This window comes from Lepisosteus oculatus, chromosome 19, assembly GCF_040954835.1.
Source record: "Lepisosteus oculatus isolate fLepOcu1 chromosome 19, fLepOcu1.hap2, whole genome shotgun sequence".
In the NCBI taxonomy this organism is placed as follows: Eukaryota; Metazoa; Chordata; class Actinopteri; order Semionotiformes; family Lepisosteidae; genus Lepisosteus; species Lepisosteus oculatus.
In genome coordinates this window covers 1,064,897-1,092,063 of record NC_090714.1, presented here as the reverse complement: position 1 = coordinate 1,092,063, position 27,167 = coordinate 1,064,897, and the positions used below count along the sequence as shown (strand labels likewise).

Genomic DNA, 27,167 nt, shown 5'->3' with positions numbered 1-27,167 from the left:
TTATCCATTTATTTGTGAATTTTAGCCATCTGATGGGAATTTAATGCTCTGACTGTACACTGGAAAATCAGCTTCCTTTCCGCAACTTCAAACAGTGAGCTGTTAACAAGTCAGGTAAATTAAACGAGAGAGCCGCTTGCCTAATGGGATCCTGTCAGGGCAAGATAGATGTGTCTAATCACTTTAGGGGTGGTGCCTCACTTAAACACTTTCTAGTGGGTCACAAAGGATTGAATTGGCTATTATCATACAGTGTCTCTTGAAATCCCCCTATTTTAAACTGAGGACCAGTAGCATATTGTCAGCTCAGCTGGCATTTGTATTTAAAAATCAACACATCTTTATTTCATAAGCACTTTGACTGATGACTTCTCTGATAGGGCTACAACAATAATTAAGACCTCTGATTGATCCGCCATGAGTTACAATAAAGCTAAAAACAAAGGAATAACACCAGCATAGCATTTTCACTGTGAGTTTTTAATAAATGTGCTGTAGGTTTTTAAATAAATTATGTGTGTCACACAAAGACTGGGCCTAAGCACGTGCAAATGCATTGTAAGTAGTTTTCTGTGTTAATTTAATTTACTTTACCCAGGAAATAAACTGTTTTTGTACAGCTGTTAGTTTGAGTACATCTTCAGCATAAAATAACTGCAATGCACAGATCTTTGATATCTGCAGCAATATCATATTCTTAGTTTCGTATCTAATTTCATCTTTTACTTTAGCATAACTGTTAAATACTTTCAACTGTTGAAGGTTTGCTGATGGTAAGAACTAAAATGTGGCACATTTTTTACGATCAGCAACAAAATTATGCTTTTTTCTGATCTAATGTATAATTTGTTGTGGCTTGTTCATATAACATGCCCTACATCACAATTCTCACATTATAGCATCATGTCAGTAAATATAATAGCATTTCCTCTTGAACTGTATCTTGAATAAAATAATGACCCGGTGTTGGTTTTAAGAAACATATTTTAGGCAGATTTACTACCTGCTGAAAACATCACTTTCATGTTTAGCTGTTAAATGTATGATCCTAATATTATATTTATATATAATATGGATTTCTACACTGAGAAGTAGAAGAATAAAAACAGAATGATAATACCAGCCTAGTGTCTGAAGGCACCGTGCCCAGAATATTTTTGTCTTCGTTGTACTTCTCACTGTGGACCTCTGCTTGCTTCCTTGCAGCTCTTACATTGATGCAGCTCTCCTCTCAGATACAGTAATAACTCTCGTATTTACTGTATGTGTGTATATATATGCATATACAATCAGCATACTATCATACTGTAGTGATGGGACTTTTGTGTCTGGCAATGCTGAGCCTGAAGTTGCTTTATTTAAAGTTTAATCATTTCAATTATTATAATGATTTAATCATTTCTCAGGAAAGAAAAATATTATGATACACATGATATTGCAAAGAGAAAAAGGAAAAGAAGAAGTGCCATCACCCTTTGAAAAATGATTTTAATAAGTATTAATATTTTAACCTGCTAAAGCCCTAGGCCTGCTAAGTTAAAATCATATATATATATAATTACTTTACAACTTCAGATCTAAATGCATGAGATATTTACATTAAAGTCCTTCTTTAATTTCGCATTAGTACTTAGTTGTCTTTATGACATTATAGTGCATTGGGGTGATTGCCCACTTTGAAATACACTGAGGCTAGACTGCTATGGAATGATGTTATTTTGTGATAGTAGAGGCCACGTAAAAACATGACTGTCAAATTGGCTTAGGGAATCCCACTTACAGTAATTTAATTAAACCTTTAATTAAACCTTTCAAACAGTGTTGCAAAAAATCTGCAGTTTGAACCTTCCTTTAGGAATTTGTTTAGATGGCTGGGCATTATGATGTGTGTGTAATTATTAAAGGGGCACTAACAATAAAGAATGAAACAGGGAACATACAGTAAATGTCCCACATTGCGTTGAAAATGACTAGTTAGGGAATGAAAAGAAAAAATGTTATTACAGGTTGACGGTCTCGGGAACTGTTCATGAACATCCCCTTCTTGGTGTTTAATAGATGTTTGCCTATTGATTGTAAAAGAAAGCGAAAGTTGGCTTGAATCAGCCTGCGTGTAGCTCTGCAGCAGTGATACCAGTAAAACTCCCCAAGGGGTAGAGTAAGGAAGCGGGGCCTGTTTACCGAGATCCCCACCTGCTTCTGTTTAAGGGTAATAAGTGCAGCATCAGTGGAAGGTAGCAGACTGGCAAGAAATCAATTAGTTACAGAAATAAAGGTTTCTGAACACTTCCGACTACTTGTGGACGGTGGGAAAGTTAGGAGGGGAAGTGTTTACACTGAAGGTTTCTCACCATTGTGAAACCGTCTCCAGAATCACCCTGTCTCCTCTGCACTGCTCGACTTACCTCGTCGAGCTTTCTTTTTCACGCTTCATACTTTTAAGTATCTAGATTCTAGATGCGGGTGACCCTTTTATTTTTGTTCATTTTTGAAAGGAAACATTAAAATATCCCAATTCAGATTTGCAGTGGGTTATTGTTTAGCAAACCACCTTCACAAAATCCCTTTTTATTGCAATAATGTACCTTTTTTTGTGGAATATTAAAAACACACTTTCTTATTTGCAATGAGGCAAGGCATAACTGCTTTTGGATTATGTGGTAATGATAATATTAAATTCTACTTATGCACCTAGGTTCAAAAGCATGCTTTATTGCTGTTGCAGAAACGTTTGACATCTTTAGGTTGATGATGATAATGGTGCTCTTGAAAATGATGAGAATTGTGGCCTCTAGGGGAATGCCAGTCTTGGCTGGTGGAAGGAAAAACCAGGACTCCAAGCAGTGATGTCCAGTGTCCAGACTGAGGGCCCATAGGGCTGGTTCTGCTTACTGCACTTGTACTTTAACTGGTTGAACCATTAAAGACCCTTAAGAGCAAAACATTTCACCCTGTACCTTTTATAAAGTCAATTGATCACTGGTACATTAAGAAAAAACATAACTAATTGGCACCCCACACCCAGTACTGGGCCACGCAGTTACAGAAAAAGGGTGGATACCCAAACAGCTTTGATAGTCTACATAGTGTTTAGTCTATATGCAGGCACAGCAAATGTAGGAAGGACAAAAAAAGAATTTTTGAAAGGATTTAAAAATAATTGTTGTTGAAACTAAAGTTAATTTCTGGGTAGGATTATATTGATAAATGCTTTGATGAGTGAGAAATATATCACTGTCATTCCTTAAATAAAAAGGGGACATTATGCAAGTAAACTAAAGCATTTGACTTGCAGTCCTGGGAAAGCAATGAGACTGTAAAACAAATTCAAGCTGGAAAAAAATGAGACTGTAACACAAATTGAAGCCTGGGATTCCTTTAAGAAAGGCCAGGAGCGCACAGAAAAGATTAAAGTCGGTGATAGTGTTGTGTAATAAATTTGTCATAACACATTGTGTAAATCTCCTGATGATTGCTTTGCAGCGACTCTCTGGGTCAGTGTATTATCCCAGACTCTGCTCTATGAGCCAGATGGCGACTTCAGAAAGAAATTGACACACCGTTTCAAACTGATTTTATGCAAACTCTCTAGAGAGAGAGACAGACCATCAGCTCTGCTGGGAACTGGGATTACAAAATAGCCAATTAAAAAAGAAGGGGTTCAAATCTCTGACTGATATGGCCGAGATTAAATCGGTTATAGTTTATTAGTCTTAATGAGTTATTAGAGTTCAAATCTTGCCAAACTGATTTACTTTGGTAGCCTTTCACCTTTTGTCTTGCGTTTTATTTCCTGCACATTATGGCTTTTGTCTCCACTAAACCAAAATGAACAGCACAACCAGTACAGCAACAAAAACTCTACCCCATCAGAAGAATAGTACAATTAAAGTATTAAAACATGGCCAGAATGCTTGAATAATTGTATTTTGCATATTTTATTGTTGCATTTTCCTCACTTGTTGACCATTCATCCTATACTTATGCAAAAAATCTTGGTTATAAAACAAACATTTTTTATTACATTTTACCTTCGTAATCCTATCAGTTAATATTTTGATTTCATCCAGGTATGAAATATTTGTTAAAGTTTTCATTGTTTCATTTTTAAATAATAAAGAAAAACCCAATGAAAACACTGATATGACTGACATTTTTCATGACCAATTCCTGACACATTCCGCAATGTTTATAGTAAATTTAATTCACAAACTACATCATCTGCAAGTCACATGCAGTCATTTCCTTCAGAAAACAGCTCACTTGAAACAGATGTGAAAGCAGACCCCTGATTTGCTGGCTTGTGTTTTAGAAGCTACTGTGTGTGAAAGTGCATCAGATGATGGGCGTTTGTTAGTTTTTCAGGCATCTGTGTGGCACCTGTGGAAAGCCCCCTGCCTGCCTCCGATCATCAGCTGTCACCTAACATTACAGAAAGTACAGGAAGTGTTTGCCTAAATCTTTGTCTCACAAACAGGAGCAGTCCGGGTCATGCAGGTTCATGAGAAACCTCTTTTAAAGCCCTTCTCACCTTCAGCCTTGAACATATTCCCAAACATTAAAGACAAGTTGACTCCACTTGGAAATATTCTGTGACCTCCTCAAAGCATGGACTCCAACCCCAACCAATTACAAGTCACACATGAAACTGGTATATGTGGAACTGCAGCAGGAGGAAAGCCAAGCTGCTGTTATGTTTTTCCAGATAACAATGAATTCGTCTTTTAGTCTGCATGTCCATCTTTGCATCGAACTCAAACATGTTTAAGCGCGGAGTTAGAGCGCAAAAGTTTGTCCAAACAAGGGAAACCCTAGAAAAGATCTAAAATAGGGGTTTGAAAGATCATTTAAGCAGTGAATACCGTCTGATTGTCACTTGTGTTTGGGAGTTTTAAATGATTTAAATAATATTATACGTTCAAGTATGCATCATTAATATAGGACTAATACACGTTTGTATTTTAAAAGTGTATTTATATAACTATGCAACATAAATTTCCTAATAATGTGAAATTATGCGTGACTAAAGGCCGCTAAGATTCTGATATTGATACTCTGTTATGCGTTCCAAGTTATTAAGCAGAATGTATGTAACGGGAAACTTCTGTCTTCATCCCATCTTTGGGATTAATAAAGTAAATGTATATTTTTTTGTATATGAAATCAGCAGTTTTTACAATTACTGCAGTATTTCATGTTCACTTCTGAAGATCTGAGTTGGACTCTTACGTCTAAGATTTTAAATCTTAGAAACTCCCTGTTTGGGGATTTCAGAGTGTCCTTATAGTCTCGTTATGAAACGGAGTGACTCGGAGGACATTAGCATGCCAGTACGTGTAGGAAGTTCCAATGGATTTTTTTGATGTGGTAATACTTCATGAAACAGTCCCCAGAGGAGAGGAATTGAAGTAATCAGGCCTTTGCTAAATGAACTCTGAACTGGTTAAACAAATTGTTCATCCCCTACAGCTGCCTTGACAACTCCCAGCAGCTAACCAATTAATGACCTACAATGCAGACTTGGGTAAGACTTGTGTATTACAAGTGCTGCCTTGGTAAAAGTGTGTTTCTGTTGGTCTGTGATTATTGAGTGATTTTGACTTTACTTCTGAACTGCAATGGTCTTCCTACTTTCCCCCACACTGAAGGCACTGTACATGTAAAGCTGCTTCCACATTTCTCTTGGAAAAAATCTTTTAGACGGGTTAGTCTAGTCAGGATAGTAATTATGGCGGTACCAAATAATTTGTTTTTATTTTCTACAGACTACAAACTCACTTGTCATCGACCACTTGCTCACGGACCAAGGAGCGTTGCTCAAAAAAGATAAGAGGGTGTAGGGCTCTACAAGTTTGAATTGAAATCTATCCTATGTTACCTAAATGTATCTCATGCATATACATGTACTGCATATGCTGTATAGATGGGATATGAAAACTGAATACACAGATATTGCAAAATGCACAATAACATTTACTTTTTTATAAAAATATATATATATTTTTTAGTTTGTGGTTTAGTTGGCTTTTTGATTGGGAAAGATGGCCTTGCCTACTGTATGTGCATCATCAATATTAAAGTAAAAATCCATTTTATGCTGAAATTGGCATTTTGAGCTTATTAACATGAAGACAAAAAGAAGTCTTTATATGTGCAGTTTGATTAAACTGGTTGCATTGGATTAAAACGGAACACCAACTTAATCTGAGCTGTTAAATTGTGTATATTTCTTTTATTTATATCTTTCTCAGCTTTCGGTAAAAAGAAATCGAAAAAAATGATGAAATAAAACTGACAACCTATCAAGGTCTTACTCATGTTTGCTTGATGTATGGGCTGTCATATCTGCCCATTTTTCAGGGTAAATACAAATTTCTCATACACAAAAGGTGACATTAATTCCAGCACTTTTGAGCACCAGCTAACCTGATCTGAAGATAACAGGATTCAGACAATAGAAAAGGGACAGCAGGGCTTCCTTTATTTCATTAGAGGACAGAATTAGATGAAAATCTTGATCTCATAGGATATTAAGCAGCATCTCTCCAGGACTGACAGGCGTAATTCCCTGTGATTTGTTACTGGACCTGTCAACCAGCTTACAATCCATTCTCTAACACAGATTGCTTCATATGATTTAGCTGCAGAGTACTTACAAATATTAAAATGTTTCAATGCATAATGCATGGATATATTGATATGTACTGCACACATTTTTTATTTTTGCAACTACAGAATCAAAAACAAACTGAAGCTACTCCATAAATATTGAGCTTCTTAATTCATGAGAGTATGATACCAGGTCCATATGAATATCTAACAATGGAAATAGTGGAATTGATCTAAATGAGTGTCAATATTAGTCCTTTTTAAATGTATTTTATTAACATCTACTTTGTCAATAATGCCTGTGAATTTCCCAGAACATTCCAGGGCTGATAAAGAAACATTAAGATTGATGTAGACTACAGTATAGCAGTACAGTAGATATACATTTCTTTGCAAGAGTGTTTGCCTGCTTCTAATGACGTCCCATTTCTTGTATTGCAAACGATGCATGTGCACGTTTTCAACCGCCACAGAGATGAAGCTGTAGGATGGATCGGGTCAGGAGAAGGGTATGGAAAATGGAGAAAAATCACCTTGAGCTTGGTGAGGCTGATCATTAAGAAGTGAATTTGGTATGGTACCACCCAGACACCAGGAGGGCACTGCTTAGGCATGCCACTATAGGGGTAATGGCACCTATGACAAAGCTGCACGGTTCAATGGCTAAGATGCGACAAAATGTCCATGAGACGACAATTGCATGGACTACTAATAAATGGACATCAAGGGTATCATTGACACCTCAGCAAGCATGACCTGTTTCTCAGAAAGGAAAAGGAAGCCATTACTGGAACAGTACAACTAAAAATGTGCATTTCAGCAGCAGAGCCACCCAAAGCACAAGGCTGAAGCTGTGCTGGAGTGACATAACGAGCAAAAAGTGAATGTCCTTGAGTTGCCCCTTCAGTATCTTGCCTTGAATCCAATAGAAAATCAGTCAATCCAATCCTGAAAATTGCTGGCCATTAGTGTTCCTCAAACAATTAGACTAAGCATGAGCACGTTTGCAAAGTTGGTAGAGGCTGATCCAAGAACACTTGCAGCTCTAAATGACTTGATGCTGCATTACAATAAACAAACAAGGACATTTACATGTCCACCTAGGGGAAGAGGTCAGCATTTTTAATTCATTAAACAATCTGAAATCTGAAATCTCCTGTGTCTCTACAGAATTAAAAGAGAAAAGATTAGCTGTAAAGATATATACAGTATACGAAGAGAATCTTTCAAGAGTGAGCAGAAAGCATAAAAATATTTAGCCAAGAGCCTGCTGCTCAGAGCCTTGATGACGGACTGCCCTGGTGACAGTAAATGTCATATCTGTTGACTGAGGGTGTGATTCAGTGAAGTACTCTGTCCAAAATCTGGTTACAAGCAGTGAAGAGGACACAAGATAGGTTTTAGCCCACTGTTCACACCATAGAGTGAGCGCACGGCACTTTGGAGAGGCATGCTATGAGTGTGTGAATATTTTATGTGAAGCGTGGAATTAATCTCGTGTGGAAATCATATGCAGTGGGAGAATTCGAGAAAAGCACCATAAGAAGGTCTGCCAAAAACATGAGCCTTGCAATTCAATTATGAGAAGGACTTGCCAATGTTGCATTTATAGCAGAAAATGCAACATACCTAATCGCTTCTCGCGTTCCCCATGGTTCACGGGCCTGCAGGAGTTACAGGTCGAGACGTCAGACAGCCAGCACATAGCCCTAGAGAAATACACGTGCGTTGCTTGTGCGGCCTGTGCTCAAGCAGTGCACAAAACAGAAGACTTCTATTACAGCAAAAGGACCTTCCATGTGAGATTTAATTGTCATAACTGTCGCAGGGTTTGTTTTACTGTCTCTTCCTGATCAGCACTGATTGCTCTGGCTGTGAATCCATCCTGCCTTCTTCTGTTTGGCCACGACAGTTTAACATTTCTGAAAGAAACAAAGTTGCCAATACATTCCTCGTCTGTAAACTGTGTTGTATTAAGTCTTCATTTAAAACTTTAAATGACCAAATGACCAAAATGCTCACCCAGTCAGTTCTGGTGTTCGTATCGACTTTAGTCAACAAAATCTCACTGCTGTGCTGGACAGAGTTCAAATAAGAGAAACGGGAGTATTTTGCATTTGGAAGGTATGGCACACAGACAAGTTAAATGAACTGATTCCCTTCAGTCTCAAACAGTAGAAACAGTGAGGGTTTGACACAAGTATTCATGATTATGAAATGCATTCAGAAATTCATCCTAATTTAGGACTTCAAGTAGGAGTCACTTTTTCACACATGACATCATGGTTGTTGTGAGCAATGCTACCGAGCCAAAATGTTTAACCTGATTCTGTGGGATCATTTCAGAAATACACGTATGACTTCCTTGGTCCAATTAGCTACTAACATCCAAATGAACATGATGGGATAAATAGTGTCCTCTGATTTACTGAATTTTTTATGTTTTTATTTATCTTATGATAACACTGCAGGCTTGCAGACATCAAGCAACACATAGACGTCACTATGATGATGAGGATGGTGAATTACAAACTAGCCTATCACACCCACTAGGCCAATAGTGAGCTTCTACCTCACAGGATCCCAGTACAGTTAATGATGTAGTATAACAGGCCTTGTTCAATAATGGGCGCCAAACACTTAAAGCCTGGATAGCACTGTATTCTGCTGTGACAGGAGGCCTGCCCTTTTGGCATAGTTGAGTTCTCTACTGTCTGCAGAGTGGCATTGTGTGGTTTTGAAGCCAGAGGTGCCCATGGAATGCTTTAATTGAATCCCAGCAGGGACAGAGCTGCATGTATTACAATAGCCCAGATTCGAAGCGTTTCTGGACTTAAGGCTGAAATCCGTGCACAGAGAATAGAATAGACTTTTCTGGTAGAGCCATTTGGAGCCTATATATATTTTGAAGGAAAACAATTTTGCACCAACTGATTAATTCGTGAGCAACAATCATGAAAAGCCCATGAATACATTGCTTTTTAGGGTGCACTGCTTCCACAATTATCTCTCCATGTGTAATGAGATTAAAAATACAGACACACATTGTATAGTGTTACTGTTTAGGGGATAAGAAAATGGAAATGGGTTCTCCGAAAATGTGACATTTCCTTAGAAGAGAGAAACAATGGCATTGACTGCAGAAAGGCCTTTACAGAGAACTAATAAATAGTTTTCACATTTATAGCTTTCCCAATTTCAAGCACTTAAATGACATACCTACGTGACTAGCAGTTGTGGTATCAAACGGTGCCTCACCATCCATAGAAAATGAGTTCATGTTATTCATTGTAATTGCTAATCAGGTTCAAATCGGGAAACTAACCCTGCTGGCAATAGGATATGAACTAAGACCCGATGGTCTAAAATTCTTGTTTTATTTTGTGCTTTCTGTTCTATGAAGAGGGTTAGAACAATGATATTTGCAATGTTTTGTAAAATGAAGGACGTTTATGATATGTAGAAATCAAAACAAGGCTAGAATTCCACATTGATTGAACACTGTTGTGGTGCACATTTCTAAAACAAAATACATCCAAATCGGGGTTGTGTTTCTTCAATCAGTAAAAAAGCAAAACTGAAGTACTGTACTCCTGTTTTCAGGAAAAAGGATGAAGGGGCAAATCAACAGAGGCTGCAAGCTGGTTAATCTATGGAAATAGTATTGTGCATACTCAAGAGGTATAAAATCCAGTGTGTGTCATTGTGATCAATTATCATATATATACTCAAAACTGTATTGGTCGCATGCACAATGCAATAAATCAGGTTTTGTAGTTAAACAATAACATTTTGGACTGAACCATTATGTTCAACTTCAAAAACATATTATATGAATGTTCACAGTTTTATGCAGAATGGGTATCTGTAGAAATCCAACTTCATTTTGTAATGAAGTTACACTGTGAAGATGTGACCATTCCCTGGTCTAGACAAAGTGTAAATAAACTCTTCATATTACCCTGAAACCCCTTGAAAGCATGATTCAGTTGGAAACGATTTGGGGATTCTTGTAATCTACATTTTATTTTAAATGCCTAAAGTTTTAAATGCGAGAACAGAAAAACGCCAAGCTCTGAGTTTGCTGTAGTTGTCGAAAGCACATCTGTGCTGAGCTAAATGTGGTCTGCCAAAATGTGAAAAAGTGTTTCACGTCATAACTTGTATTTTACACGTATTTTAGAAAGAGCTTTCAGAAAACCAAAATGTTGAATTTCAGTTAGTGGGTAGGTCTGATGTACCATGAATCCAGGTTATGCAATGAACATTTTTATTTTTGCTTAGGAAAAAAAACATGAGAACTTTCATCACTTTCTCTTAAGCTGCTAATTCTGTGGCTTTTCCTCTAGAGACTTTCTGTTAAAAAGTAAGCAATTATACCACTACTATCAAACTCGGATTCCAGTTTTATTTTCTATATTATGTTGGATGATTTACAGCTTTTCTATGTATAAAATATATACAGTTGAAGAGGGGTCATTTTTGGTGCTCAGTTCAGGAGGCTCCTACAAACAAAACACGTTTTAAGGCATAATTATGGATAACAAAATGACCTTATACAAGACAAAAATACAACATTTCAACACTATTTGGAGATATATACAAAATTGGTTATGTTTTAACTTATTGAGACAGGAGGTTTTGATAGCTTTGGTGTCACATTTTATAGTTTTAGTCACAGTATGGTGCATTGTAAATATGAGAGACATCTTCTACTATCAGAACAGATTGCTTTCAGTAATAATATAAAGAGCCTGCTCCTAGAGCAATGCAATCTCTGCCCACCATACTGAGGAGGCAGCTTTAGATGTTAAAATGTTTCCTTTTTTACAATCATCTACCCTGGCAAAAAAAAAAATCAATAAGCAGCCTACTATACTTGCCCAAACACTGTAGCAATTTTTAAATTCATGAATCTCTGACTAGATAGAATAAGCAAGACAGTCTCACAAACTAATAGTACACATCTAGTGCTCATTAAACTCATGATGAAGACAATATCGCTTGAAAACAAAATCCCCAGTCACTTTCCTCTGCTATACCCCCATACAAATTTGTTTCCACATGGTGTCCCATTTCAGCTGGCTGTCAGGTTGTACAGCACCGATCCAGGGCTGACAATCACACTTTATCGAGAATGGAATAGTGACGGCTAATTGATTTTACAGCAATACCGAAGGACAGACAATGAAAGTACCATCAATTTAATCCACTATTTAATGGTTCCAATTTAGCCTCTGTAAACGCTCACTAAACTAATTTCTCTGGGTTCAGCAATCTGAAAAGCTATCATATCTCTAATCTCCTTCAATATATTCATTGGGAGAAGGGAATTTAGCCAATTCCGATGTGCGGAGATGATCTGTTAGCGTAGTGTAAATGTTTATAACACGGCAATCTAGTTCGTTTATAAGGATATGAAAAGTTTTATTGGGGAGGGCACTGGAGTGGAACTGTTGGATAATAGGCAGTTACCCAGCAGCCTTTGAAAGCTATGAAGCATAGAGATGTAGGGAATAAAATACCAGGACTTACCTTAATCGGAAGCTAAACTGAAATTCTGAAACTGCACGGCAGTTAGATTCCCACTGATAGTAGGTTTTGTGGCAAACGCAATTTCTATTCACACTTTTATTTATTTTCTGTGTGTGGGCCCTTCAATTTTACCCCAAGACTAGAATGCACTGAGTTATATATGCCAAGGTCAGAACATTGGAACATGAAATAGGGATGAAGATGCAAACTCAGTGTTTTTCTGTTTTGGCGTCTCATGAATACAGGGACAATCAGATCTGGCCGTGACTTGGAGTGTCCTGGATAGGTTCAAAATTCCGAGCCTTAAGAGTTGCCATACAACTTTAAAACAGAGATATTGTAGCCTTGGTCTTTTGTTCTGTTTTCATCTTCATTGTGGACAACAGACTGGTGCTTGCAGTGACTTTGCTTTTCCGATGCAGACCTGCTGTGGAAAGGTTTCAATAATAAGGAATGGGTGAAGTGAGTATTTAAGGAGCTGAATCCACAGTAAGGCTTGACTTCTAGTCTAAACAGCCATCTAAAATTAATACTTTGGAGCACAATGTTGTAATGTACAGCATGATATATATATTTAGATGCGTAAACTTAGAATGGTGAGCCCAACCAATAAAATCTACACGTTTATATTTGCCACATTGACAAGAAAAATAAGTAATATGGGAATATAAATAAACTTTGGCTTTTACAATACTGAGGTGAGGTGAGATGAGGTTTGAGCCACCACATAGACAGACAATAAACTCAAATCATATTTTAAATGTAGTAAAGGACACAAACCATTTTTTCAGTAATGTAATGGTGTTTATTTTATTGTTTACACTTCTTTACGATCTATCAGAGCAGGGGAAAGCCAAAGATTAAGTAATGGCTAATTTGGTTTGAACTATCAATTGTGAAAAGGCTCTGCTGCTTGTTTTATTAACAATTTGCAGCTGTGAAAATTGTTTTTTTTTTGCATTATTATTCACATACAAAGAGTAATATCGCAACCTGGACTCATTCCAGCTGAGACATTACAGTGTATCCTCGATCCCTTTTGCAACATCACTGCAGTTGTCCCTTAAGCAACACCCAACCCAAACACCGAAGTGGGAAGGGATGGAGCAGTGAGCTGTGAGTTCATATTTGTCTTGAGGTCCCCCAGGCCTTTTACATTCAAGAAAGCTTTGTGAGAATTAAAATTGTAAATTGGACCATTTAAGCAGATGTAGGGTGTCAATCTATATTAATGTATTTCTAATAAAAGCAAAAGGTTTTCTCTAATAACCAAGGAACAACAAAAAGCTTTTTTTTTCTCTTCATTTTCTGAAACTCAAGAGCACGTTGTGCCGTTCTCAAGCTGACTTACACAAATTAGGGGTTGGAAGTCTATTGTTTAGATGAGCAAGTACAGTGGATGTGATCCTCTTTCTCTAAACGTTTTCTAAAATGGTGATATTTCCTTTAAAATAGAGACTGACATATTCCAGTCAATCGCTTTATTTACTACGCTTTCATTGTAAAATCAATTTTTAAAGTTTTTTTTTCCGTCTTTGTTCATCTTAGCCTTAAAAGAGAGCCCTTCAGTTGAACCTTCTTGAGCACTGGCTTTATCTGTGAGATGTTTTAATGTACAGTAGGTCTGCCAGCACCAAAAATATCCTCTTGACAGTGACTAATTCTGTGCAACTTCATGAATGGTTCTTTAGTTGTTTTTATTTTGCTGTGAATGGTACTTTTTGCATTTTGGTTTGGTTTTTGAATCAAATGTATTTTTAACACTTGATTGTAAAAAAAATATTCAAAAACAATAACAAATCTTGTGGGAGACTGGAGGGGTCCAGCCTTACAGACATCAGTTGTCATCCAGATGATTTCAAATACACTGAATACAGTCTCCTTTCACTGGAGCAGGAATCCCATTCTCCTGCCCAGCCCCAAGAGAGTGGGATGTAAATATACGAGCTAAATGTGTCATTACAAATTGTAACCATAGAAACTGTTCTCAACAGACTCCAATCATTATTGAGCTACCAACACCTTAATAAGGTATTTCACTACCATGGGAAACACACATACCAAAAAAAATTGTTTTAACCGACAACCATGGCAACTAACTCAAAAATCTTAACCTTTATTTCCGTTTAAATTGCTTAGTTATGTATCAACCCTACATTTTGCTGGCATATTGTGAATTTGGCTCTTTTTATAATAGTAATTTGGCTAAATGTTTTTTGGGTGATGTTATGTTTCTTTTGTCTATCTCGACCGTGTCTGTCTCCCCTTTGGACTAGTTAATTCAAATATCCTCTCAGTTTTGTTCACCTTCAGAGCCATGCAAACGGCTACTGTGACTGGAATTTCCTCACATTTATAAAAGTAGTGGAATTAGGAGGTGCTTTGATTTATTATCCCTCTCGCACTGTACTGTTTAGTACCCAGCACACCTGTGCAGATACTTGAAAAACATAACTTAGCAGATAGGTAAATATTTGTACAAACAATAGCCCTAAATATAGTGCCTTGCAGAAGTGTGCAGGCTCCTCCGACAGTGCCCTGTTTTGTGAAATTACAAAAGCATGCATACACACTCTTTGACATGAATAGTTTGTTCAAACTGAAATATTTAAGGAATGATGCATTGCAGTTGGGCGGCACAGTTGTTGTCATTGCTGCCTTGCAGTGCTGGGGCCCTGGGATTTATTTCAGACCTGGGCACTGTCTGCGTGGCATTTGCATGTTCTTCCCGAGTTTGCGTGGGTTTCCTCTGGACGCTAAGGTTTCCTGCTACTGTCCAAAGGTATGCTGGTTAATCGTCTACTGGAAAACTGACCCTGGGGTGAGCATGTGTGTGTCTGTGTGAGCTCTGTCACGGACTGGCGTCCCCTCCAGGCAGTATCCCACCTTGCACCAGTTGCACCCTGGGATAGGCTTCACCGCAGTTCTGAATTGAATTAAGCAGTTAGAAAATGATTGGATGGATGGAGAAATTACAGTTATTGTCAGCAAATACTAAAAAGCTCAAATATGTCGATAATATAAGTACTGAGACTTGTGAAGCACCCTTGGATTCAACTACAACCACAGGTATGTTGGTGTAAATCTCTACCACACTTGCTCGCTAGCAATCTTTGCCGATTCTTACTGGCAGATTCGCTCATGCTCTCTCCCATGGTTTGGGGACTGTTTATGGACAGCAGCTTTCAAGTCTTTCTACACATTCTCAGCAGGGATTGAGTCAGGACTTTGAGTGACCCAATCAAGGACACTCACGGTGTAGGATTCGAGCTTTGGATGACTGTCCCTTCTGAAAAGTGACTTTTTGTCCCAGTTTTAGGTCTGAAGCAGATGTTTGCTTTGTTGTGTTTGCACGTGGTTTCGTCTATGTTCCCATCAGTCTTGACAAAGTTCTTTGTCCCTGATAAGAAGCACAAGTATAACATAATAATGCCACCACCATGTGAATGCAGGGACACTGTTGGCAATTGAATAGTAATGTTGGGTAGGTACCAGATTTAATACTCTGTATTAGACTCAAAAGTTCCAGTTTTGTCTTGGTTGACCACAAAACCTTTTGCCACATGTGTGCAGTATCACTAAGGTGCTGTTTTGGAAAGACCTGTGGGATTTGAGATGTATTTTTTTCACTTCCATACAATTTCCCTTTGTAGAGTTACTGGGATATTGCTGACCCACGGACATGTTCTCCCATCTCAACCCTTGAACTCTCCGTCTCCTTCAAAGTCGCCAGTGCCCTCGCAGTGACCTCCCTCACTAGCTTCCTCCGTTCCCAGCTGTTCAGCTTGGAAGGACAGCCTAATGTAGGCAGTGCTTGGGTGCCTTTCGCTTCTTAATGATCCACCTCACCATACGCGCAGAAAGTGAAGGACTTTGAAATGTGTTTAAACCCTTCTCCCAATTCTCCCAATGTGTGCCTTTATACACCTAAACCATGGAAGGGTACAAGTACTTTTGCATGACACTCTACAACCTCAAAGACTGCCTTCTTAGTGGTCAAAATGAAGAAATGCAGAACTGTCACAGGAAGAACGATACTACATCTTTACAATAGGAATTAAACTGCAGCTAGAACATGGACCTAGTCTTTCCTGCTTGTTCTTATTGTCTTAGCCAAATCTGGTGCATTGGGATTTATCACTAAGATATTGTAATAAAACTGTTCCCTTTCCTTTGGATGTCTTTTATACATCAGAAACAGTCCAACATTATTATTATTATTATTTTATTGTAGGTTTGTTTTTTTCCTCCTTACCTCTAACTCTGTGAATCAAGCACTGAAATAGAAAACAGTGTGTATTTAGGATGATTTTGATGCAATGGCTATAAATTAGGAAAGAAATAAAAAAAATCAAATTCTGTAATAATCTTCCTTCTCCAAACACAGGGCGTTTAATGTATTTTACAGCATCAGTATGATTCACACAGTACTTTTTCTCTAAATGCTGTTTAGCCATGAGTAAACTACAGGAGCTTTTTCTTTTTGCAAAGATAAATCCAAATCTGGTGACTAGTCCTTTGTATTGGAAAGAAATAATTAAAATAACAATAATAACATATTTCTACTATTAATTGTTGCATTGTGCATTGCTTAACAATGATTGGGTAAAATATTGAGTTCGGCCCATTAACTAATGGAATTGCAAGCAAAAGAAGGCAGAATTGTAAATGTTATCTCTGAAAATGTCTTCATCTAGGAAGGAAAGAATCAGCTAGATTCCATGATGTTTTCGGCACTTACGCAGTTCAGCTGTTTCTACTGTGTGCGTGGCAAAGGACATTCAGTTTGATTTTGGAGTTGATTTTTTTATTTTAAAAGATTAAGGCACATCTGCTGGGGTGTTTGGGGGTCTATGTTTTGCACTGAATGCACTAGAGAAAGGCAGACTATGACTGAACTGCATCACTGGCATGGATAAAACGTTCAATAAGCAGAGCAACGGAGGGTAAAACCAAAAATCCTTCTCAAACACATAAATTTGGAATTACATTATGAGATATTCATAGCCAAGGAATCTTAAGCTGGTGAGACCTATAGTATAGCAGGCAAGAGAACCTAGTTCAGTCAAGATAAGAGTGATCATACTTAATATAACTCACAGGTGAGACGTGTATCTCTCAGAGCTCTGTTAGAACAACTCTTTATCTGTCAGTGCTTATTTACCACACTGATCTGGATCTTAAGGACCAAATTGGATGAATTTGCCTAGGAGGATAACAAAACAACAAAGCTGCTGTATAATTACCTGGGATTATTCTGAACATTTACACACAGATGATGAGTAAATTACTAGAATAGCTATCAAGTTTTAAAATGTATGTTCCTGCACCTTCCATTTTTAAATCAAGCTCTGAGGGATTTCTGTTTCTAGATTGTTTTCAGTATTTCAAGAAAATGTTGTCATATCATTCATTGTCCAGATTTGAGGTGACATTAAATCAAAGCACATCCATATCCATTATGAAGTACAGCCAAGGTGGGGCATTCTGGCTAGATTTAATATCCTAGCTAGTTTGAAATTAGACATGGTCTAGGTATGGTCCCATAATACCCTTTGCTCACAACATGTTTTGTAGGATATCTTTTGATCAGTATTATATCAGAATATCTGTATGGTAATTGGTGTTCATTGCCCTGCAATGTATGATAAATAGCTATCATTTCGAAACTGGAATCAAAACAGAAATATAAATAAAGTACTTGTCAATCAAACATGCATTTAAAAATTGTATTCTCGGAAGGAAAAATAGATCACGCTATTTGACCTGAAATTTACTGTAATGTATTTTTCAGGTTTATTCAGTTATACTATCATACCAATCCTAATTAATCAATTCATTCTGTTCTTAATACAATTGATAAATGCGTGATTCATTGTCGAATTCTTTATTTCGTAATTGTCGAGACAAGTACATCAGATTTGTAAACATTGAAAATGTCAAAATTGTGAAACTAAAAAGAATTAAAGTCAAGGGCGGGGACGAAATGAGAATAATACAAATATTACAAAAGCAAATGGGTGCAGAGTATTAACATACTTTGGTGTATCAAAGAACACAGCTCAATTTAAAAAAATAAAAAATAATAATACATCTGATATTATCCATAATCAATTTCTTTCCCCAGACAAGAAATAACACAGATAAATACAGCTGGAATAAGAAAATTAACAGATTGACAGACTTTTTTTCTTACTAAATAACATTAATATCTCCTTCTGATAAGCCAGAAAACAAATTTGACATTGTTATTTGATCCATTAAGGTTGACAGATCTATGGAATAAAGTTTGGAAAACCATTTTGTGATAATTGTCAGGGAAGTGGGTTCTAGGGTGACTTAGATGGGTTGTATCAGCTATTTGTTAGACTTGGCCTTATTTTTGCATTTTCTATTGAAAATCTCCTACTGAAGTCAAAAGTGAAGTGCAAATAATGATACAAAGAAACTTGCAATTCAAAAACATAAGAATTTCAATTTATGAAGAATAGGGGAGGTGATCGGTTAGATCTAACTTGTTATACCTCATGAACTGCAAAAAAAAGGGTCTGCAGTTCATTTTTATGACAATATGCAATAGGCTAATATGCTAAAAATAAACTTGCCTACATTTGTGTTTTAAATGTATATAAGCAGTGTAAGTTATTTATAACCCCAGTCAACCTGTTTACTACCAGGAGGTGGTTATTCTTCTGTTGTACAACTTACTCTTTTGGTGACCATTGCTCTCTGCTCTTTTGAGCACAGTGACTTCTGTCCTGCTTAAATGTAGATCCATTACAAGGTGGAGAAGTCAGTGTCATATATGATTCACAATGTCAATTTCATGCGTACGGTAACAATTTAAAAGAGTGTTCTGTTAGTTTACATCTGGTGCCCAATCAGAGGCCTGTGTGTTTGTAAGAGACAATTTAATGGTGTGACAGTTTACTAGAGATTGTCATGTAGAAAAGAGCCTACAGCACCATCAGTCTGTCATGGCCTGATATTTATTTATTTACAACGTTTTTCCACAGAGCACAAATGAAATGTCACATCTCATTTACAGTCTGTTACTGTGAGATGCAAAGGATCTGTTTAAATTATAACTTCCAAATAAGATAGAACTGATTAAAGCTCTCATGAAAGCTATATGTGCAATATATGGCAGACAGTAATTCTCAAAATCACAGAGCAAAAATGTAAACTTAATGTGAGCAAAACTCTTATTATAAAATATTCTGTCAGATTGGAGTGCTGTTTAGCTTTCGTTTTATACCGCTGTGACACACCCACATCTGCTTCACAGTCTGAAGGAGCTAAAACTTCAGTACAATGCAGAGATCTAGGTAAGATTGAATTACTAGTGAATACCTCTAAGACATCACATTACCCATAACTGTGGAAAAGGTGGAAATACACTATTTTTTTCAGTAATTTAATAAGTGTAAAATAATTTACAATGGCTACTTCCCTCATCTGTGGCTTACTTGGCCCTAATGCAAACATTTCAAATTGCTGAACTTGCTTCATTATGCTCTAATTTTGTGATGCAGAAAATAAATCATGTAAGTTGCAAATTCACTGGTGTCCATTAACAGATATGGCATCATGCACATTAAATGGAAGTGTTTTTCATTTTCAAGGTAATATTTAAACAAAAATAAATCCAGCTATGATTCTCTGACATTTTATGGGCTTGTCATCCCTCCAGGTGATGCTGGGTCCTCAACTCCATTATCTGTTCTGTATTTTAAAGAACGAGAAATGACTTCTCAGTCCAAAGTTTGAAGGAGCGAAAAGTGTTTACAAGCAGCTGTGTAGGATATCGGGAAATTAAATACCTTGTCCTGGACTACAAGACTAAAGATCATGCAAAGCTGCACACAGTGGATAAAGAAAATAATGATGCTCTCAAGAAAGAAACTAGGTGCATCTGTCATTCCGGGTTCAGGTTTTGAAAATATACATGTACCAATGCCAAAGCTACCCAAAGCACTGAAAGGCACAATTCACTAATCTGTAAGATTCTGAATGACGAGTACAAGAGGGCCAGTGACAAATGTTATCACTGAATGGCACAGAGTGTCCAAGCTATTCAGTGTCTTCTTAGAGGCCATTCTAAAGATTATGTCACTCTAATCCTCCAATAGTAATTTTGTCTCTACAACAAGCTGGTGATTCTGTTTGCAAGGAAAACAGGACATGTCCGAGTACAGGAACAGAACTGGCCCTTACACGGGTTCTGACAGTGAACATGTTCAGATATCACATTGTTACATGTGCAGATTTGTAGGCCAGTTAACATCAGAGCAGGGAATACAGTATTTTTATAAATGTAAGAATTTAACAGTCTTTAACAGCCGAATGTCATGTCAGTGTAACACAGAGTGAGTTACTTTTCTCTTCTTAAATAACAGTGAAGAATAGTTCCTGTAGGCTTTCGGTTGGCACATGTTCAGCCACGTAACCCCAAAACAAGTGTACAAACAAGAAAATAAAGGGAACCGTACACTACAGGAAAAATGGAGAATTCATTACTTTTTAAGTCTCAGGGGAGAGGAGAAGTTTCTTTGTGAAGGTTGTTTAATTGATTTGAATAGAGTTATTGATTTCTTAAGAGCCCTCCATTGGAGTTAATGGAAAGCTATCCCTGGCTCTTTACACTTCTGTAAACAATCGTGTGTGAATTCCCCAATTTTATTGTCCCAGGCATGTGAGTGCGGAGGGTGCACTTTGGTCTCTAAAGATATTCACATCTCTGAGTGCCGTGTGGATGGGAGGAAACCTGTGCCCTCAGTTTTGTTTGATTAAGGTTGAGTTGGGTTTAAATGACATGTTGAGGCAGCTTTGGCTCAGGTCATTTACAGGGCCGTGATTCAATGTAAAGTAATTGCAGTACGTTAATGTTTTGAAGTTTGGGGAATTAATTATTGAACATTCACTAAGACAGGCAGGAAGTCTAGAAATTAAACTGGATTAATTGATAACCTTAATTACTTTCTAGGGGCAAAAATGTCTCAATATCAATTACAGTGTGTTTTCTTCACACACTGAGGATGTGAAGAGCAAAAAAGAATTAGATCTGAACATTGACAGACTTATCTTAGTCACTGTTTTATTATACAAGCCCTCAAATAAAACATGGCATTATTGATGCCTAATAACAAAAAATGGCTTTTTTGAGCACACAATATTATAGTCTCTTAACCTCCTCCTTGTTCATCTTTAAATATCTTTTGATCACTTGAAAGTTAGATATAAACAAACAGAACTTTCTAATAGCTAATCTTTTATACGAAATTATGGCCTGAACACTTATAATTATATATGAAGGAAAAATATTTCTCTAACTGTCTGCCTGAGCATGCAGCTAAATCTTTCAAGTAAAGATGGATAGTTCGTGTGAAAAAAATGCTTTAGAGGCACTACAGCAATTATGATACTATAGAGGCCCATCAAATGTTGCTGTTGGGCAGGTTTTGGGGCCTGCCAATCTCGGTGATATACTTGAATATATTTGAAAAGTAATAACTTAAGAGATTGCCTTAAAGGCTGTTTTACAAGTTAATTTTAATTGCCAAAATGTTAGATTCATTTAACATATCCAAAAGAATTCACATGTATTTATTTTGTTATAAGAAACAAAACTGTGCGATATCCTTGTCTAATAGTTTTGGAGACTAAAACACAGAAGGAAAAAAAAGAAGAAAGAATATTTGAAGTACAGGACTAGTGGGGCCTGTGGCTTTTTCCAGTCTGAGAAGCACAGGGCCTCTTCAGTCTCTCCAGTCATGAACCATTTAACTACAGGAAAACGGACTGCTGGTCCTTTAAACTTGGATTTCTGGAGTTCTCTCTCTGTGTGCTGACCCATCTGTGCAGTGTATTAGAATTGTAGAGTAATAAATGAACAGTGGAGAGGTTTGTAATGATGATTAGAGTCTGAAATTGGTTCAGATTTACAGTGTCACTCAGAAATGGAGGGAGAGGAAAAAGCAGTCTAAGCGGCCTAATGGATCCATCAACTCGTTTCGGCTGCTCAGTGGGCCGAGTAGGGTCACCAGCCTTCCGCTGGCAGCACAAAAGCACTTCAATTTTGTTAGGAAATGTATCAATTTAACTGACTTGAGCAGCACACTGAAAACCTAATGAATCTGGACTCAATTTTCCGCCACGCTGCTTCTGTGAACTGTCGGAAACAATGTTGGCGGTGAAGGGATGAAGGCAGGCCTGTGATAGGACAGGGCTGGCTCCTGCAGCCTCCATCGCGGCCAGTGGAGTGAGCAGGCCTGCCTCCTGTAATCTAGTGACAGCCCCAACACCAGCCACTGCCACTCGTCTTACAATGATGTCATTAAAGGTAAATTGGCCTCTATTTCAGCAGGATGATAGTGCTAATTGAGTGGCAAAATATAATATAGGGAGCTGTTGTCTGCAGTTAAGGGGAGGAGGGGGACAGATTAAATGGCCGTACAATAGTGGGTGTCAGGCATGGCAGATGTTGCTTTATGCTGATAACTGCATTGACATATCTCCTGCTTGTCAGGCCAGAGCTTTAGGAGAGACTTACAGCAAATGGGACCAGATGGTTTCACGCTGAATCCGAATAAAGCAGTTAAACAGCCACTGGTTTAAAAACTCAGCCACTAAAAGCTGTTAGTTTGTAAATAAAAGGAGTTGGAGTGCCTTATCGATCCTGCTGCCACACGCCGGCCTAAACTACAGGCTAATGAATGGCCCCCAATCAGCAGGCGTCAGGTTTATTTAGGGTCTGTGCTCTGATCACAACTGATTCTCCCCTCAGAGGAGCTGTCGGGCTCGGTGTGCGAGTGAGAGGGAGCAGGAAAACTGCTGCTAATAGTAGGAGGCTTTCAATGCCAAATCCCACAACACAAATACTGCGCAATTCCTACAGAATACCCTTCTGCGTGAGGAAAAACTCATCGTCGAATTAAATAGCAAAAAAAATTTGGGATTCTAGAGCAAGAGCTGGCTGGCGGAAGAATAAAATTTAGGACACAAGCAGCACAGAAAAGCCTCTCTAGAAAGGGAACATGGACTGTCTATACGATGTGCAGTATGATTATGCTGTATGTTTGATTCCTGATGTGTTCAGCGCTGTTTTGAATTTGTCCTCAGTGCCACACAAGCCTCTCTAACTTTGCTACTGTGAAGCTTTTGCATGTAGACAGCGCAACGTGTTAGATTCTATTCACTTCAAATATACACAGTTCATTTTAGTTTACAGTGTGCGGGGGGTGTCTAGACATGAAATTCATCCTGTCTGGCCCCTAAAACATGCTACTGTTTTTTTTTTGTTGATATGTTCACAGCTCTTCTCAGAACGTGCTCACAATGAAAATGAATTATATAAAATTAGAAATGATTACTTGACCAATAATTATATTGTTGTTTCTGTAATACACTTACATCAATCTACTATTCAGTAATTATTTCTTTTTTTTCTGAGATGCTCCCTTTCATAATGCACATCAAACATGGATGATTAATTTAAAAACTCTAAAAATACATTTTTAATAAATGATGTGTTTTTACTTTAGGACAGATAACATTTAACTGGATAAATAAGCATAAACATATTGATTCGTACTGTATATATTTTGCATATTTCTTTTTTCTTAGGCAAAATTGTAATTAATAGTAAAGAGTAATGGAGAACACATAATATTAAAATATTCTGCAGGTAGTAAGCAGAATTTGAATGTGTACTACACCATATAATAGTGGTATCCAAACATAAAATTTCCATTGTAGATCAATAATACATCCTTAACGCATTACTGTCCTCAAGTAAAAACACAGTAATCTATCTGTTTAACATTAAAGCAGTTTTTCTGGGAATCCAATTAAGATATACATTCCCATTTACAGCAAATTCCCTTGTGATATCAGTACAAGAAATGGAGATACAGTATAAAAACAAGGTATGAAAGATTTGCTACAGAAACAACAATACATAGGACTGAGGGCATTATTTAATTGAATTGTTAAACTTTTTTGTAATGGGATCCAAAAAAGTCTTGGCAATAGATTCATTTTTTTCTTCAGTGTTAATCTTAAAGATGAAATAATCAGTTAAAAAAACTAACATTTCCGTTATGTGTGTTTTCTCCGTATACGGTTAATTGACCATGCAATGCAAATTTTCAGCAATGACTATTTTACACAGGAGCATGGCTCATTGACAAAAAATATATTTTAAACTATTAGGTAATATGATATTTAAAATTAATCTCATTAATATCATTTCTCAATAAGCACCATGCTTCTCAACACATTATGAATGTAATAACTTTTCTCTTTGAATTTAACAAACTCTGCATAAACTACTAAAGGAGCAGAGCAATTGATAAAAAGGCAAGTATTGTACAAACGATGAGAAATTAAATTAAATAGTTTTAATAATTTAATAACTGCATTAATCCCATTGGGAATTTTCAATAAATTTCTACTGTAGTCAATATTGACATGTTACAAGAGATTTTCTGTGGGACAATATGTTATGGCATTTAATATTACTTTTCTATTACATTTATTTTAGTCAGGGCAAGAAACAGATGCATTGTTATTATGCTGTTTTTCACAGATCATATTCTCTTTTAAATAATAATTATGTGTTTTTAATTCTACTTTTGCGAAAATAATGTAATTCATTGCGCACTGTAAGAATGTATAGTGAGGTGTATGTATGTATTCATAAAAGCTAAAATTATGCAATTTTATTTGTTAACACATGAATATGCAGTTTTAGGTCAGGTAGTGTAGCACTACAAGTGACAGATTTTTGTGCATTTTTTTTAATTCTCCCACCTGATCCTCAATAACAGCAGTTGGTCCGTATCCCAGCAGGTTTGAATCAGAGAAGGATTCACCTGCTGTTTACACAGACAGAGATTAGAAAAGAATATTACTTAAAATTTCACACTGTTCACTAAAGCTTAGAATGTGGTGGTACTGTAGCCTGCTCTACAATATTGTAAGCAGTCTTGGAGTTTTCTTTTTTCATGAGCTTTGGGGGATTTAAATCAAGTGTGCGCAGGTTCGAACTAAATTAACCACTCCAAATATTTCCTTTATGTAGAAAAATTCATCTCAAAATCCTTTGGGATTTTGGAAATGATTATCCATTAGAATTAATCAGAACACAACTATAGTAAAAAAAAATTAGGGAGACATCATTAATCTGTTACCTGCCTTCGGACCATATTCAAAGTCAGGAGATTAACAAACATCACATTACCAAATAAGGTCTGTAAAAATATATATTTCCATCATATCTGTCCTCTGAGAGACTTTGAATGAGATCCCTACTCAATAGCAGCACGTACCACGGCTTGTTGGAGTTCATGATGTAACATTGATAAGCTACTGTCTATGAATCTGCTCTAAGCAGAGTATCTGCCCTTCTTTGCCTTGCTTTCGAATGGTGGGCATGCTAGGTCTCATGCTTATGCTGGTTATTAAAAATATTATATTAACCATCCACTTGCTTCCAGGAGAAGTCAGGCCTCTCACACTGTGAAAGTAAATGTAACATTTTCCGGGCTGTGTGAAAGAAAGGTTCAGTAATGGTAGCAATCACCATTTACAGTTTAGGTAGCTGATGTAACAGAAGGTGTTGTTCTGCCATATCGTTCAGCAGTAAAAATGGTGATACTGCATATTAAATTTATCTGTGTGTACATACAGTATATAGGCACATTCTGTATAATATATGTTGTTACATCTCCAGCTGGAGGAGAGCTGTGAAACAAACACACTCTGTAGTACTTGACCTTATTATGCTTGTAGTACTGATCTCACTTGGAAAAGACAGGCACCAACTGAATTTCAAAGTGTTCGACATGTCTTTGTAGAGAATCCTTTTCAATTCGGAACTAATAGGGGAACTGAGAGAAACATCATTTTCATAGAATATTTTAAGGCATCAAAACACAAGTGCATTAGTTAACATTGATTTTTGTATAATAAAACCGAGCGCCTAGCCTGCTGAATAACCTATGGTAATTGTCCCATGGGGCAATGGAAATCTATTCATGTTTATTGTACCATAGTGTGCCCTACCACGGCAGAACACAATGGAACTGAATGGGTTCCAAGCCCACATGCTACAATTCCCATGATACAACATGGCACTTTTGATGAGAGACTGAGTCCATGTTTGTCTATTAAGATATGTTAATTTATAATCCCTGACTCCCCTTTTACACCCTCCATTTCTTGCAAAAAAGGATGTTAACAAAGCCATTATAGTAGTGGTAAAGAACTACAGTGTTATATTAGTGAGCTATCCTGTTAATAATTACAGCTGAAGGGGGAAACAGTAATTTTGAGTTTAAGCTTCAGTATTGCTTTGCGCATAAAACCAGTACTTTATTTGTCAACAGCCAAATGATTTTTGTTTTTACTAGTAAACTAAAGAAATGACTGGTCTAACTTTCCCTAGACCTGATAAAACAGACACCCATGTGACTTAATTCCCTCTACAGCTTTGTGACGATTTCTTCCACATACAAGCCCAAATCATTACACTTATCCATAACTAATTCAAACAACATCAAGTGTAGACAGACACACACTTAACATGACATAACACAATAAAATGTATTGTGCGTTTAACTACATATTTAATTATTGCTGCAACATCTAGCTGTCTTGCTCTTTTCACATAAAAGTTTTTTTTTATATTCATGAATTAAATGTAATTATACTGAATCTTCTCTTGTTATTATTACCCAGTGCTGACAGCGCTGTACTGCAGGACGCTGCATACAGTCTTGGAACTGGAAGGCAGGGATAACAAGGCAGACAACAGGAAGGCAGTCAAGGGAAGGCTATCGTTGCCCCCCTCTGCATGTCACCTGCTTTGTCTATCAGACAAACACATTACACAAGTACTATATATATACACACCTGAAAAGAAAATGAAAAACTCCAAAAAATCAATAGCCAGCAATATACTGTACAGCAGAGCATTTGTTCAAGAAGTATGCAACAGAAAACAAGAGCTACCGATAACA

At 37.0% G+C, this 27,167-nt stretch overlaps 1 long non-coding RNA gene across 1 annotated transcript in view; it reads left to right on the top strand.

Moving 5' to 3' along the window:
• Positions 1-27,167, top strand: part of LOC107078915 (uncharacterized) — a 95,947-nt gene that overhangs the window by 7,935 nt on the left and 60,845 nt on the right. The window lies entirely within an intron of this gene.